General features: G+C 41.5%; 3 non-coding genes across 3 annotated transcripts; 2 read left to right on the forward strand and 1 right to left on the reverse strand.

Moving 5' to 3' along the window:
- Positions 1–217: 217 nt before the first annotated feature.
- Trnai-uau (transfer RNA isoleucine (anticodon UAU)) lies at positions 218–309 on the forward strand. The gene is given in 2 exon segments: positions 218–255; positions 274–309. It is a non-coding gene; the product is annotated as a tRNA-Ile (tRNA).
- Positions 310–586: 277 nt separating this feature from the next.
- On the forward strand, positions 587–658 carry Trnad-guc (transfer RNA aspartic acid (anticodon GUC)). Its single transcript has one exon. It is a non-coding gene; the product is annotated as a tRNA-Asp (tRNA).
- A 14,354-nt stretch (positions 659–15,012) lies between these two features.
- Trnak-cuu (transfer RNA lysine (anticodon CUU)) lies at positions 15,013–15,085 on the reverse strand. The gene has a single exon. It is a non-coding gene; the product is annotated as a tRNA-Lys (tRNA).
- Between the last annotated feature and the right edge of the window lie 954 nt (positions 15,086–16,039).

The following is a 16,039-nucleotide window of genomic DNA, read 5'->3' on the forward strand; positions in this document are numbered from 1 at the left end:
GCGACAGCTTTTACATTACAATAGTTATCTGGTACTGAAACTGAATTCATTTTTTATATTCAGATCTGCAAAAACAGACCCGAATCTGCTACTATACGCAATTACTTCGGATACAGCAGGATGTGAAATATCCCGCTTGCTGGGTTACTTCACTTCGAAGTGGCCACCACTGGTTTGGAGCTAAATGAATACCGCTAACTGAGAGCACTGTGCTGTAGCCCCAGTGACGCAATTGGTTAGCGCACGGTACTTATAAGGCAGTAGCCGTGAGCAATGCCGGGGTTGTGAGTTCGAGCCTCACCTGGGGCATACTTTTATTTCGTAGCAGCTGTCTCTGACAGCATCAGGAGACTAGGTTCAAGATTTATCAGCTATCTGAGTATGATTAATGTGCATTCTATTCGCTAGCTACGTCCTCCTCGGAAGTATAGTGGTTAGTATCCCCGCCTGTTACGCGGGAGACCGGGATTCGATTCCCCGCACATACGATTTTTAATTACTGCACTATCACTCGCCGAACTTAGTGTAGAACGTTTACGGCTACTTGCAACAAGTGTCTCCCACATAGGCTACTGCTTGCAGCACGTCCTCGGTAGTATAGTGGTTAGTATCCCCGCCTGTCACGCGGGAGACCGGGGTTCGATTCCCCGCCGGGGAGACGTGATTTTTATTTCACAAACCTGCTCGAGTGTTGCGCGAGTGGTGTGGAAGAGCATTAACTTTGCGATCAAGGAGTGTACTTGCTGCAAAATCTTAAAAAATGCTACACTTCGGAATTACGGGGTTTGCTGTTGACGCTGAATCAATGCCCCCCCAGCCAACGCTCTAGGCGTAATAATCGAGTTCGACACAATGATGAAAAGAAATCATTCTAGCAGAGCGTTGTATCGATCCACGGACCTTTTTTTGTATCGTATATGAACTTTTATTTACAATTTTTAACAATTACAGAGCTTTACATGAAATGGTGTGCTTGATTATCGAGCGGACATGTTCATTTTCTCGTTTTCTGTTCTGATGGTTCTTTTAGTAGTCTTTTCGTTGAGTTGCAATACTTTTATTCTCAGTGTCCTTCAGATAAATTTTTCCTGTTAATTGTTTATGTCTTTTTTTAATTACAAACTTGCGTTACTTTGATTTTTTTTAATTTTCCTCTATAGTTATTAGAAATGCACCTATTTTGGCAAGTTCGCTAAAATTAATGAATGCAGGAGGTTATTAATGTACTGCGTGAGGGTGGAAGCAACAGTTTCACGGAAATTTGGGGCAAAGAATGTCTAATGTTAAAATTATTGTAAATCGCACAGGGGCATGCAACGCTTAGGCACATGAGGAGCCGAAATATATACCACAGAAATAAACACAGCAAATAACAACAACAAAAAATGAGTAACAACAAGAGAGGAAAAAAAGTACCTTGAATGAAGGGAGAGAGTGAGAGAGAGGATGTGAGTGAGAGAGCAAATTAATTACATGAAATACACTGTTTGACATTTCGATGTTATCTTTGAACACTTCTTTGCACTAAATTAGTGACTGATCATTTCCTTTTTGCCTGCTTTATTTGGCTATTGGGCACTGGACACTGTATGGCTATAATTGGCACACGTCACTCTCACTTTGGCACTGCTACACGTACACACGTCCGCTTTGCGCACATTTTCGCAAACGCTTTCCGCACTGCACCATATTTGACGTCGGGGCTTTGGAGAGATTGGTGGGGGACGTCCTCAGCGACTGGTGTGTGGGTGTTGTGGGAGGGCGGCGGTCACGTCGTGTTGAAGGCGTCTCGGAAGGCGGCGTCCAGCGGGACCTGCAGTAAGTTCTGGAAGGTCTCGCGGTACTTGGAGCGTTGTTTGCTGATGATGACGTGTGCCGCCAAATGGCCAGGCCTTTTGCGTTGGGGAAAGGCTTCGCGTCCGGGACAGTGACAATTGTGACATGCATCGCCCTTTTGTCGGTTCTGTTAATGTGGGCGATCATTCTCGCTGTCGCCCATATTTCCCCGCTCTCTCTGCAACCAAAACGATGCTCGATGGTGTCGGTCTGGTTGCAGAGTTCGCAGTTTGGAGATTCTCGCATTTTTATGCGTGCTACTTTTTCATTTGTCGGCACTGTTTGGTGGATGATTTTATACCATGTGTCCCCGGCGTGCTCAGGAAGTATCCGTTCCGAGACGTTCTTCCAGACCTGTGGCCAGTCGTGGTCTGGAATTCTCGTCTCTATTTTGGACTTGCTTGCCTTCCCCCTCAGAGCGCTGTAAATCTTCCTCGCCGTTCTTTGTTGTGGGTTGGAAACAACCGCGGCGATTTAACTCTTGTCGATTGCCATTTGTTTCATGTGCCGCAACTTGAATGGAATGTGGGTAGTGTCTACAGGAGCCTCTTCAGATCCCGGTTTTTATCCGTTGATCAGGCAGGACGTTATGCTGCTGCTGTTCTGGTGCTTCATTTTCATCGCACGGTGTAGGAGCAGTGACGCGCATTTTGTTTTTACGTCCGTCAGTCCGAATCCGCCTTCATCCCTCGACAGGAAACACGTCGCCTGGGAGACCTTGAAGATTTCCCACAGCAGGTAGTGCGCCGCGCCTCCTATCGCTCGCGCAATTTCTGTCGGAGCACATAGTATTTGGGCCATGTACCACGCTTTCGACAGGATCGTTTCGTTTACCAACTGCACTCTTTGGCTCAGCGTCAGGCTCCGGTTCGCGCGTGTTCTCACGAGCCCTCTCGTTGTGTTCAAGAGGCTGCGCCAGTTTTGTGCTACCATTTTCAATGGGCACTGTTGTATTTCCACTCCGAGTGCCCTATGGTTGTTTGTCACTCGGTACCACTGTTGGGTTATGGGCCCAGCACGCTTCCACTGCGCCACTGCTGTGTGGAGGTGTACTGGCTCTTGGTCACGTGACGTGGGACACTTGGAAAGTGTTGTCTGCGTCGCTGTCTCACGCCTATAATTGCGTAACATCTCCTACAGCTCTCAGCTTGACTTGTCTCGACTGACGCTTGCAGGCAGAATAAAGTCGTTTTCTAAGAAAAATCCATCCAGCAGATTGAAGGTATTTAGATGAGACATGGCTCAAGAAAGAAGTTGAAGATCAAGGTATCTATGAAGTCTCAAGAGAAGAAGACGAAGATTTTGGATCGAGGGAGTTCTGTTTGTACTGGTGGAGATCGATACAGTAGCCCACAAAAAAAGTCCCCTCTTCCTATGATCCAAATGCATGAATTTTGGATGGGACGATCATGATAAGTATATTAAGAGTTTGTACCTAGATTAGGCTGAACAAGTGGTGCAGATGATGGATTCATTGGAAATTCTAAGGCTGGAAACAATTCCATGTACTGCTACAACTCAGAGAGCTTGTCTGTGGGCTCAAGTAGTGATGCACTTGATGGAAACTCAGTCTGGAAACAGTTCTGCATGTTCATTTGGCTTCCATCTATCCTGTAGGGATCTGCAACAGATTGTTGACATGTGTAAAGAGTTGACTTCTGTTGCTGCTCTGATACTTTTCTTGTACGTATATACTCTTATTGCTTACAAAATGAGCTTCGCTGTTTCTGTTGATACCTTCCAACTCTACTAAATTCCCAAAATTCTATCAGGACATCTACAAACTATAGATTTTGTGTTTTTTTAACCCTCGGAATAAATTGATTGTTAGCTGACGATGTGTCGACTACACTTAGCCGCCGACCTTGGTAGCCGAGCGGTTCTAGGCGCTACAGTCTGGAACCGCGCGACCGCTGCTGTAGCAGGTTCGAATCCTGCCTCGGTCATGGATGTGTGTGATGTCCTTAGGTTAGTTAGTTTTAAGTAGTTCCAAGTCTAGGGGACTCATGACCTCAGATGTTAAGTCCCGTAGTGCTGAGAGCCATTTGAACTAACGAGGACATTATGCAGTGATGAGTAGCTTTTGCAGCAAAATACTGGTAGTGTCTCAAATTTATGCAGTTTACATGTATAGGAGATTTTAGATAAGTTTATACATCAGCCAGATGTATCGCTATCGCTATCGTCTGGTCTACATCTACATCTACATGACTACTCTGCAATTCACATTTAAGTGCTTGGCAGAGGGTTCATCGAACCACAATCATACTATCTATCTACCATTCCACTCCCTAACAGCGCGCGGGAAAAACGAACACCTAAACCTTTCTGTTCGAGCTCTGATTTCTCTTATTTTATTTTGATGATCATTCCTACCTATGTAGGTTGGGTTCAACAAAATATTTTCACATTCGGAAGAGAAAGTTGGTGACTGAAATTTCGTAAATAGATCTCGCCGCGACGAAAAACGTCTTTGCTTTAATGACTTCCATCCCAACTCGCGTATCGTATCTGCCACACTCTCTCCCTATTATATGATAATACAAAACGAGCTGCCATTTTTTGCACCCTTTCGATATCTTCCGTCATTCCCACCTGGTAAGGATCCCACAATGTGCAGCAATATTCTAACAGAGGACGAATGAGTGTAGTGTAAGCTGTCTCTTTGGTGGACTTGCTGTATCTTCTAAGTGTCTTGCCAATGAAACGCAACTTTTGGCTCGCCTTCCCCACAATATTATCCATATGGTCTTTCCAGCTGAAGTTGTTCGTAATTTTAATACCCAGGTACTTAGTTGAATTGACAGCCTTGAGAATTGTACTATTTATAGAGTAATCGAATTCCAACGGATTTCTTTTGGAACTCATGTGGATCACCTCACACTTTTCGTTATTTAGCGTCAACTGCCACCTGACACACCATACAGCAATCTTTTCTAAATCGCTTTGCAACTGATACTGGTCTTCGGATGACCTTACTAGACGGTAAATTACAGCATCACCTGCTCAGATTGTCACCCAGGTATTTATATAGATCAGGAACAGCAGAGGTCCCAGGACGCTTCCGTGGGGAACACCTGATATCACTTTAGTTTTACTCGATGATTTGCCGTCTATTACTACGAACTGCGACCTGCCCGACAGGAAATCACGAATCCAGTCGCACAACTGAGACGATACCCCATAGGCCCGCAGCTTGATTGGAAGTCGCTTGTGAGGAACGGTGTCAAAAGCTTTCCGGAAATCTAGAAATACGGAATCAACTTGAGATCCCCTGTCGATAGCGGCCATTACTTCATGCGAATAAAGAGCTAGCTGCGCTGCACAAGAGCGATGTTTTCTGAAACCATGCTGATTACGTATCAATAGATCGTTCCTTTCGAGGTGATTCATAATGTTTGAATACAGTAGATGCTCCAAAACCCTACTGCAAACCGACGTCAATGATATAGGTCTGTAGTTAGATGGATTACTCCTACTACCCTTCTTAAACACTGGTGCGACCTGCGCAATTTTTCAATCTGTAGGTACAGATCTATCGGTGAGCGAGCGGTTGTATATGAGTACTAAGTAGGAAGCTATTGTATCAGCGTAATCTGAAAGGAACCTAATCGGTATACAATCTGGACCGGAAGACTTGCCCGTATCAAGTGATTTGAGAGTTGCTTCGCAACCCCTAAGGCATCTACTTCTAAGAAACTCATGCTAGCAACTGTTCGTGTTTCAAATTCTGGAATATTCCATTCTTCTTCCTTGGTGAAGAAATTTCGGAAAACTGCGTTCAATAACTCCGCTTTGGCGGCACAGTCGTCGGTAACAGTACCATCGGCACTGCGCAGCGAAGGTATTGACTGCGTCTTGCCGCTTGTGTACTTTACATGCGACCAGAATTTCTGCGGATTTTCTACCAAATTTCGAGACAATGTTCCGTTATGAAACCTATTAAAGGCATCTCGCATTGAAGTCCGTGCCAAATTTCGCGCGTCTGTAAATTTTAGCCAATCTTCGGGATTTCGCGTTCTTCTGAACTTCGCATGCTTTTTCCGTTGCCCCTGCAACAGCGTTCGGACCTGTTTTGTGTACCACGGGGGATCCGTTCCATCTCTTACCAATTTATGAGGTATGAATCTCTCAATTGCTGTTGCTACTATATCTTTGAATTTGAGCCACATCTCTTCTACATTTGCATAGTCAGTTCGGAAGGAATGGAGATTGTCTCTTAGGAAGGCTGCTAGTGACACTTTATCCGCTTTTTTAAATGAAATTATTTTGCGTTTGTTTCTGGTGGATTTGGAAGAAACGGTATTGAGCCTAGCTACAACGAATTTGTGATCACTAATCCCTGTGTCAGTCATGATGCTCTCTACCAGCTCTGGATTGTTTGTGGCTAAGAGGTCAAGTATGTTTTCGCAACCATTTACAATTCGCGTGGGTTCGTGCACTAACTGCTCGAAATAATTTTCGGAGAAAGAATTTAGGACAATCTCGGAAGATGTTTTCTGCCTACCATCGCTTATGAACAAGTATTTTTGCCAACATATCGAGGGAAGGTTGAAGTCCCCACCAACTATAACCGTATGAGTGGGGTATTTATTTGTTACGAGACTCAAATTTCCTCTGAACTGTTCCGCAACTATATCATCGTAGTCTGGGGGTCGGTAGAAGGAGCCAATTATTAACTTAGTTCGGCTGTTAAGCATAACCTCCACCCATACCAATTCGCACGGAGTATCTATTTCTACTTCACTACACTGGTCATCAGTAATAGGAGCAGTACAGTAGTTTTTCACTTTGTATCACAGCCACGAGCCGGCTGAGGAAAACTTGTGACGTCATCTGAGGGTTGGTGTGAGGAGGGGTTAATTAATTGATCAATTTAATTAAGCTGCATAGCAATCTGATATCAAGAGTGTCCCAGTACCGCTATCATACGACTACTCGTGGGCACTTGTAAAATGCCTGTGGAGACCTGGCAGTGAACAAAAGCATCCTGAGTTGTTGAACAAGGCGCCTGTCATCACCGCAACAAGGTCGCGCAAACCAGTCCCATCTCTAAAGCACCGGCCAGCTGCATACAATTTTGACTCCTACAATGTTCTAATTTGCAGACACTCTTCTTTGAGGTGATCGCCAGATCACAAGGAAACACCTCGAAACACAATTGGTGTCTGGTGATAGTGCTGACACACTCGTCCACCAGCTGGGGTGCCGCTGGGTTCCTCGCCAACAAACCGAAGACCATAAAGAGCGTTGAGGGACCATCTGTGCGTAAGTAATTGCGTGTTGCGACGCTGATCGCACAATTTTTTGTCGACCATCGTCACTGGCGACGACACATGGGTTCATCATTCGAACTGAAAACAAAACAATAATCCGCAGAATGGTGCCACACCATCTCTAGTCCAAAGGAAAATTTCATACCGCATCTTCAGCCAAGAAAGTCATTGCGAGGGACTTCTGGGAGTGTGAAGCTTTTATTCCGTTTGATGTCCTCCCTCAACGATCAACTCTGAAATTTATTGTGCTAGCCTCAGGAAACTGAAGAAATCACATCAGCGTGTTCCTCGCCATAAAAATGCAATCGAACTTCTTCTCCATGACAATGCAAGGCCTCACACAAGCCTGCACACCCGAGAGGACCTCACAAAATTTCATTGGACCGTTCTTCCTCATCCATTCTATCGCCCGTGTCTCGTACGTTCCGACTTCCATCGGTTTGGCCCAAAGAAAATGCACTCCTCAGGAAGCAGCACTTAGATGTTGGGAAGGTTATCGATTCAACAGGACATTGGCTCCGAGGTCGGATAGCAAAGTGGCGCCATGCGGCCATACAGGCTCTCCCAGTAGGGTGGCGTAAGGCCGTCGCATTGAACGAAGATTATGTTGAAAAATAGTGGTTTGTAGACAAAAGAGTGGAGAATAATATGATGTATTTGAATCCTGAATAAAACCAACCTGTTTTCAGAAAAAAATGAGTTGCATTACTTACCGAACGCCCCTCGTACAGTATAGGATTAGAATATCTGTAGAAGGAATCAAACGATGATCACTGAATTATTTTTCTAAAAATATTAGGTCTTCAGTAACAAATTTCAGTGAAGATGCTCTCATCAGTTCGCAGATGGAAGTACTGCATTAAATACAGAATAAAAGGCATAAACGCTTCCAGATCAGCTGTATAATCCATTTCGGCCACCAGAATTTCTGCAATTAATCTAATCTTTTTCCGTTAGATCGAGCCCAACAGCTTGTTCAACAACATTTACAGATAACGACATGTCATAGTGGTATGTGAATACCGTTAGCCTTTTTTATCTCTATTCTTTTATTCTTTGTTCAATAAAGGTAATCTGAAGAATGTGTGGATGATTGTCAAGACTTGTTTCAACATTTTTACAAAGTTGCATTTCAGTGTAATGAGAGACTGTCACCTTCAATATGACAATGCCTACTAAACCACTGTGGTGTTCACACAGAATACAGCTTTATTAATTTCAAAATCTCCACAGATAACAGAACTGACTATACTGCCAAACCTCGACCGCCTGCGTCTCTCACCTTCCGCAAATCCTGTTTCGACATCTTTGAATGCCTGTGATACAGGAGCGTTCACCTTAGGTCGGAAATTTTATACATTTCAGTATTCGTATCTACCAATGGTGGTATACACTACATGAATGTGCTCAAACACCCTAGATAATTCGACTACGTTTCGCATCACAAGACGGAAGAAATCTTAATACAGTTTTGAAATGTTGAGCAACGTCTCGCGAAAACGGGTACCTGTCCGCCAGATTAGGGCATCGAATTCTGTGAAATCTGTCGCGGCTGCTTATCGTTAAAACAACTTACTCTTTCGTGAGAAGCCAGACTGAAAATGTCAGCTTGCCGAATTTATTAAAGACTTTTGGTGGTTTGTCTAAGTAACTATTTTGATAGCTTTAATAATGACAAAGAAGCTTTTTAAAAACTTGACATAGCTCCTTTTCCACGAGTCACTGTGCATCTTTACGACGTAGGGCGGCAAGCTCAGCATACAGATATTTTGCGCGGAGGACAGAGTCAAACTGTACAATACCACATTGTTGACCTTCGCGATGGCTGTGCACGCCAGCAAAAGGAATCATAAATTATGAATCCAATGAAAGATTGCTACGTACACTTATCAAATGTTTGATGTGTAATGGCAAATAAGTGAACAATGCTGCCTGTTCGGAAAGAAACAATAAAAAAAATGCCAAACCCCCGATCTGCTATTAAGATGTGCGCAGAGCCCCAACCTGGATTACCCTTGTCCAAGTAGTGAGTCACTCTTTTGTTAGCTGCACTAAGTGCCAAACTGATTAGTGGATAGTTCCGAACAAAATGTCTCTCCTATTTCAATTCCATTTAATCATTTTTTGACAGTTGATGCTCGTCTTCCTTTGCGTGCTAGCTCAGAAAAATTTGAGAGATATTTCGCCTTATACGAGACACTATCTGTTTAACTTTTCCCAAACATATTTCTGCACTTTCTGTGCTATCATCAACGGGAGATTTTTAATTTACAGTCTGAAAATTATTATGAAACAGTTACATTTGAATTTCAACCTCCATTTTCTTCTTTGTCAGCAGGGCCTGCAGAATGAACTACGTCGAAATACAGTTTACATTAAGTCAATTCCAGTAGATGCAATCTAATATTTATTCGCTTGCCTCTTAGATATTTCTGCAGAACAAGCTTCCCTGTTTTGGCTTACTATGCCATTTCCAAGCGCATCAGTGGGTGCTGTGAGTAATTAAATTTACATCTTTCTTAGGCTCAATAACGTATATTTATAGATTACATTTCTACATACGTCAAGGTGGAGCTAAGGATCATATGGCATCCAGGGGCCAACTGTGAGCTTTCTATTGTGAAATATTGTTATTGAGCCTTGTAGGCTCAATATTCAATCGATTTCCTCCCTTTAGGAATGTCTTTGCCTCTTAGCTATGGACCTCGCGAGTGGCGTACTCCTTAGCGATGTAAGCGCAATCCGTGAAGGCTTCGTGATCAGGAAGGTCGGTGAGGAACAGGAGTTGCCGACCGCTGTGGCCGAGCAGTTCTAGGCGCTTCAGTCTGCAATCGCGCAACCGCTACGGTCGCAGGTTCGAATCCTGCCTCGGGCATGGATGTGTGTGATGTCCTTAGGTTGGTTAGGCTTAAGTAGTTCTGAGTTCTAGGGAACTGATGACCTCAGACGTTGAGTCCCATAGTGCTCAGAGCCATTTGAACCATTTGAGGAACAGGAGTTTGTTTTGGAAGTGCGAGCGGCTCGAGGCTTTTGACGGTGTGGGGCCCCTCAAGCCTGGTGGAGGTGGAAACATGCGATAGCTGTCTGTCCCACCAAGTGGTTCCTATTAGAGGCCATCCTAGCGTGGATTGGAGCCGACAACTACCTGGAGTTGTTTTGATCATTTCGACGCCCGCACAGGCAGCCTGGTCTCTTGACGTCCTAAGGAGCGAAAGAATGACCCCGTCCTGCCCACGTTAAGTGAACTGCCACTCTACTCTCCTCGTCTTTTACTTTTCAGCGTGATGAATCGCACTGCAATAAGTTTATTTGCTATACCTGTTTCTTTGAAGCCTACTGTCTTGTCTGCGCCCCCTCTTTTAAAATTCGTTGTTTGTTACTTACGAAGAATCCTATAATTAGTTTCAATGTATGAAAGGTGTTTTATAATTAATAGCAGCTGCATATGAGTATTTACCCTAAATTAATTTAGTGCAGTTAACTGTCTGTTATTGTCCATTTCGTGGTCACTGGTTTCGTCTAGAAATCCTAGATCTTGCTACTTAATAAGGTTATTTGTTAAAACTGTTTATTGACAGCTACTGCCTTGTCTGCTGGTTTGAAACAGATACTGATGTATGGAACTCGGGTTACTGTGTGTTGACATTCGTCATCAGGCGTTACAGAACCCAAATGGCACTGCAGATGCGGTCTCACGGGCCCTACACTGACGGTTAGCACAATGTATAGGGGCATTCCGGTTTCATATGTCTACATCTGGTAAATAAATAATAAAAATAAAGGACTTGGTATGAATGCTTTGAAAAAATTGGAAATATACACTCGTACGAAAAATTTCCCGAAGACTTACTCACTGAACAAGCTGACCTGAAACACAAGCCCTATTTAGAAAATTTTATTGGGATTTCTGGTCACTAGAAAGGATAACATACGAAATAACAGATTACACACACACAAAATTAACCCTATAATATCTATGCAACAAACGCACCATACCTGACACCCAAAGTAAAATAATCTGTACACGTGTAGCACCCAACTGTCAAATAGCTGAAGCATCATTATCGCGGAAAAAAAAAAAAAAAACAGCCACGTGAATATAACAGTATTTCACAACACAAAGCTCAAAATTGGCCGCTGGATGTCATATAATCCTCAATTTCACCTAAACATAAGTAGAAATGTAATCTACAAAAATACGTTATTGTTGATAAGTAAGATGTAAGTAAGTTTCATTATTCACAACAACCACAGGTTCACCTGCATATTGCACTGTAAGTCGAAACGGACAAGCTTGTTGTGCAGGAGTATCTAGACACTAGCAAATAAATATTACACTGTAGCTACTGAAATTGACTTCTTGTAAAATATGTGATAATTAGGCACCAATTTTTGCATTGGTCCACATATATAGTTAAGCGTCCATGTTCACCTAGCTGATACAAGAAATACTGCATGATTTTTGTTATGGTGAAAATTAGGCTTAATATACAGGTTTGGATTAAACAGTTGTACCGCAAATTTTTTATATTCATATGAAGGACTGATGATTCGGCATCAGGTTTGTATTGGCTTACAAATGTAGTTAATTTTAAACGTTTCCTTTAAAAAGAAAATAGGTGCCTCAACACGACGTAAATAAGGGGAATAAAGGATAGAAGAAGCAAAAATGATAAGTAACAACATAAATAACTTGGATTTCGATCTGAAATAATACAGACTCAGAAACGTTTGTTTTGTTGATAACAGTTTGTAAGAACGCCTTTGTAAGAACGTCCCGTTTTTCCGTAGGCTCTTACTTGTCAATAATTGTAACGTTTTCATTTAGCTCTCCCTGAGTTATTTGTTCTCTGTGCCAGTTTCGTCACATACATTTTTCGTACTTTCGTAAGAAGATCCAAGCCCAACTTGAATGTTCAACGGAACGCAATGCTTCGATAGCTGTCCCATTTCAGTCGTTTTCCTGGCCCTTCAGCGTAACGAGAGCGGAGAGCGAAACTACACGTTGACAGTAGAGGTACGGAGAGAAGACATTCCGTTATCAAACTCAGTCGATGACCCTTACTGCTGCCAACTCTGGCAAGGACTTGGTACTTTTTTTATGGTAGAGATGCACAGAAGTAACAAGGCTGTGTGAACGCCCGTTCAGGGACGTTAATATTAAGAAGTCGCGGGTATCTATAGTAATGAATACACACTGTTAGGACACGGAGAGTCCCGCCACTGCATTCTGTTGTCTGCTATTCCATTTGTTCGCGGCACACGTCCGTGTTAATACGGGGAAAAGAAAATACACTTTCTACGAAACTATAGTTTCTTTTCTGGAAGCAAAAGGCAACATCTACGAACGTAGAATGTGCTTTACATCGTTCGGTTTTCTCCACTGAACATGGAGGATGTGCCGATACAACACAGCATCTTAAGAAGAAGCAAATGTTGGCAGCTTCCGCGAGAACTTCCAGTAGTGTAACCTTATAAAAACGAATCGACTGCAAACTGAAGAGGATAAACGCATCGCTGCTGAAGAAGGCTGTTTGCCTTTCACACTGCAAAACAACTCATTCCGTTCAATGGATTGCACAGCTGTTATCTACAAACAACTTCTGAAAAGAAATTCACATCTTTCACGACAAAGGGCGAGTCGATTTTAGTGAATGTTTTACCGCCATATATAATGCACGAAGAATAATAAGAACTTAAAGACGCTAAGTACGTGTCTGTGGTGGTTGATGCAAATCACAAAACTTTAAAATTAATCCCGATTACAGTTAGATATATCACTCCTACCAAAGATATACAGTGCAAAATAATCTTTTTTCAGAACATTGGTGGAGAACCAGCAGAACTATTAACTAGTACTTCGTGGGTATCTTAAGAAGTCGTAATGTAATTGACAAGATCGTTGTTCTTTGTGAAGATAGCCGTATCTCAAATTTTGGTAGTTACAAGAGGGCTGGGGCAAACAACGTTTCAGCGTTTATTAGAAATTTAACAGTGTGCTCCGAACGAACATTCAAAGCATTGGTCGTACACAATACTGCACAAAAGAGTGCAGACATTCTCCCTATCGATGCAGAAATTGTAGCAAATAAATATTTTGATGTTTATACTGTGCATGTGGAAGAACTGAAATCATTTTGTGATTTTCTTGCTACTGAGTATAAGCAGGTTTAAGGCAGTTTTTTTTTTCAGGTTCTAGGTAGTGTTAAAACCGGATGGTTGTTATTGCTGCCAGGGGTTACAATATTTATTGATATGTATGTCCCTCTACAGCTATATTTCATCTCTCAGGATAGGTCTCCTACATTGCCACAACAGTTTTTTTGGCAAACCAGTCATTTCTTTGTCTTCATTTTACACAGAGCCAATTGAAAATGTTTTCAAATTCAATCCAAAAGTTGGGAAGAACCAAAATTTCTGCTTATGAATCAGTTTAGTTCCTCACAGAAAAAATTAACAGAAAACATAGTAAGCTTAAGACTTCAGTTATTTCTTCAGTATTAATTTAGAAAATGTAGATATTTTCACTCTATCAGATATGAAACTATTACAAATCTATTTTATGATAATTTTGAAAGCTATTTAGAAAAGTGAGTTCCTCCATATAATATTCTAAAATCATTTCATTGGATGACACTGAAAAATTTGCATCTTGGAATGAGATTTTCAAAATAACTGAAAATTCTTCAGGCAGTAGATTCAGGTTCAAAGATTCAGGTCAATGAAGATGAATTATTTGATGAATTAGGACATGTTAACAAAATTGTTCGTAGAAAACTTTAAGAATGGGGAAAAGGTAATGTACATACTGATACGAGATGACTGATGTATTCCACAAACTTAAAAAGTAGGCATTTCATGTATAAATATAGAATACTTCTGAGTTTTTCTCTTGCTGGATAGCAGGCACAAATTCTGTTGCTGAAGAAGTGTTTCCATCCGTTAACTTCCTTCGGACTGATGAAAAAATCGTTTTACTACCGAAATCATTGACGTGATTGCAACTGTTAACTCATTTTCAATACGTTACGTGCAATGAATTCTACAACCTGCTATTACGCCATCCAAAATTCTTGTAAGACGGTAGGTCTTCTGACAAGTAAAAAGTTAATAGTGATGTTCTTGGTTAAGGATCCACAAGTCCATGAGGTATTTGATATCTTCGATATTGTTTACTGTTTTCTTAGTGTTTTAAATTCTGGCAGAATTGTTGGAAAAATTTATGTATTAGAATATGATTCAGCGTCATGATACGTATGTTTTTAAGTAAGTTGTTAAAATGAATACCTATTTCCGTGTATAAACGTTAGTTTTTATTTGTCTCTCAAGAAGTGCTGGCATATATGAAGTATATTTTCTTTGAACGTAACGTCCCGTTTTCTCATTTCTATTTTTCAGAAATATTCCTTTTTTTTTACGTAGAAAATCTAGCCACCCCTCGTCTATGGTAGTTACGCGTCTGCCTCCATAGATGCATCTTATTAGTGTTGTTGGAGGTATGTGCAAAACTGTATAAATATTTATCATCCACGCCTGTGTTCTAGGCTTTATCTTCTCCACAATGAAAACATGCAATACTTCGTGTATCAGCCAGTTGACATGGGCAGTTAACTACGTATGCAAATCTATGGAAAATTGATGCCTAGTCATTACTCATTTATATGCATATAAAAAAAACATTAGGGTGAAGTTGAAATGTAACAGTATCACACTACTTTTCAGACGAGAACATAAAAATATCGCACTGATGACTGCACAGAAAGTGCTGAAATGTTTGCAAAAAGTAAAATAAAGTAACGGGGGTTTGTATAACGCGGTTGAACACATCTCCAAGTCAACTCCATTTGCTGCGTACTATATCGCATTCTCGGAAGAAAAACTATAGAAATTAAAAAATTTACGCCCAACGTGGGGCTCGAACCCACGACCCTGAGATTAAGAGTCTCATGCTCTACCGACTGAGCTAGCCAGGCGACGTGAACTAATTGAATACTTTGTGGTATTAGTGTTTCACATTCAGTAGTAAGTTGAAATTGTATTTTCCTTTGGAGTGCAATAGAAATGCTCCATTCTTTTTTTTTTTCGATAAGTTATTTCGAGTTCCGCTTTCTCCTTAGAAAAGCCAGTAAGCGTCACCCGAACAGTGTCCACCGCACAGCTCCCTTCGCATACCGCGAACTTTCCAATGATGGCTTCGTGTACATTGATCATACTGTTAGCACTTTGCATTCGCCTTTGGTTACCGAAACCCTTTTGGTGTTGCAGTCACGAAGACGCACTATACACGTGCCAAAAGAATATATATTCTAACAGTTTCGTGCACGACAAGACAGCGTTCTAACGTAATTTCTTTATTCTGAATAGGTGGCGTAACTGCCTGCATCATAGTATGAGATGGTGGTTGTAACAGGAATAGAAATAGTGTTCTCGTTTGACTCTACATCATTTATACTTACATAGAGGACTTATTTTCAATAAAATAAACACGACGGCCCATTTCCACCGGAGTATTACTGATACAGACAACGCCGAATAAAGATCTACGTTGCAAGTATTGGAGACGACAGACTGTGCACAAGCAGAAAAATTAAAAGTCAATGTAGGCTCATTTCGGTATAAAAATAAGCAATCATATATATTCATCTTTTGGATGCTTTAGCTATTGTTACTTTCACTGCTTGCCAAGAAGAATTAGAAAGAAATTCCGTCTTATGCACGACACAGAATGTTTACGCTCCACCCAAAACTATTCCAGCATTTACCAAAAACATTGAAATGTTTATGACCCGCCAGCACTACATCAGAAAATATGAAGATTAGATACTCAACAATGGAGATACAGGTTTTACATCATTAATTAGAATAATTTAAGAAAATAATGTAGGAATATTAACCTTAAAATGTTTGTTTTCTTCCTCAAGTTGACA

The sequence above is a fragment of the Schistocerca gregaria genome, chromosome 8 (assembly GCF_023897955.1).
Source record: "Schistocerca gregaria isolate iqSchGreg1 chromosome 8, iqSchGreg1.2, whole genome shotgun sequence".
Lineage (NCBI taxonomy): Eukaryota > Metazoa > Arthropoda > Insecta > Orthoptera > Acrididae > Schistocerca > Schistocerca gregaria.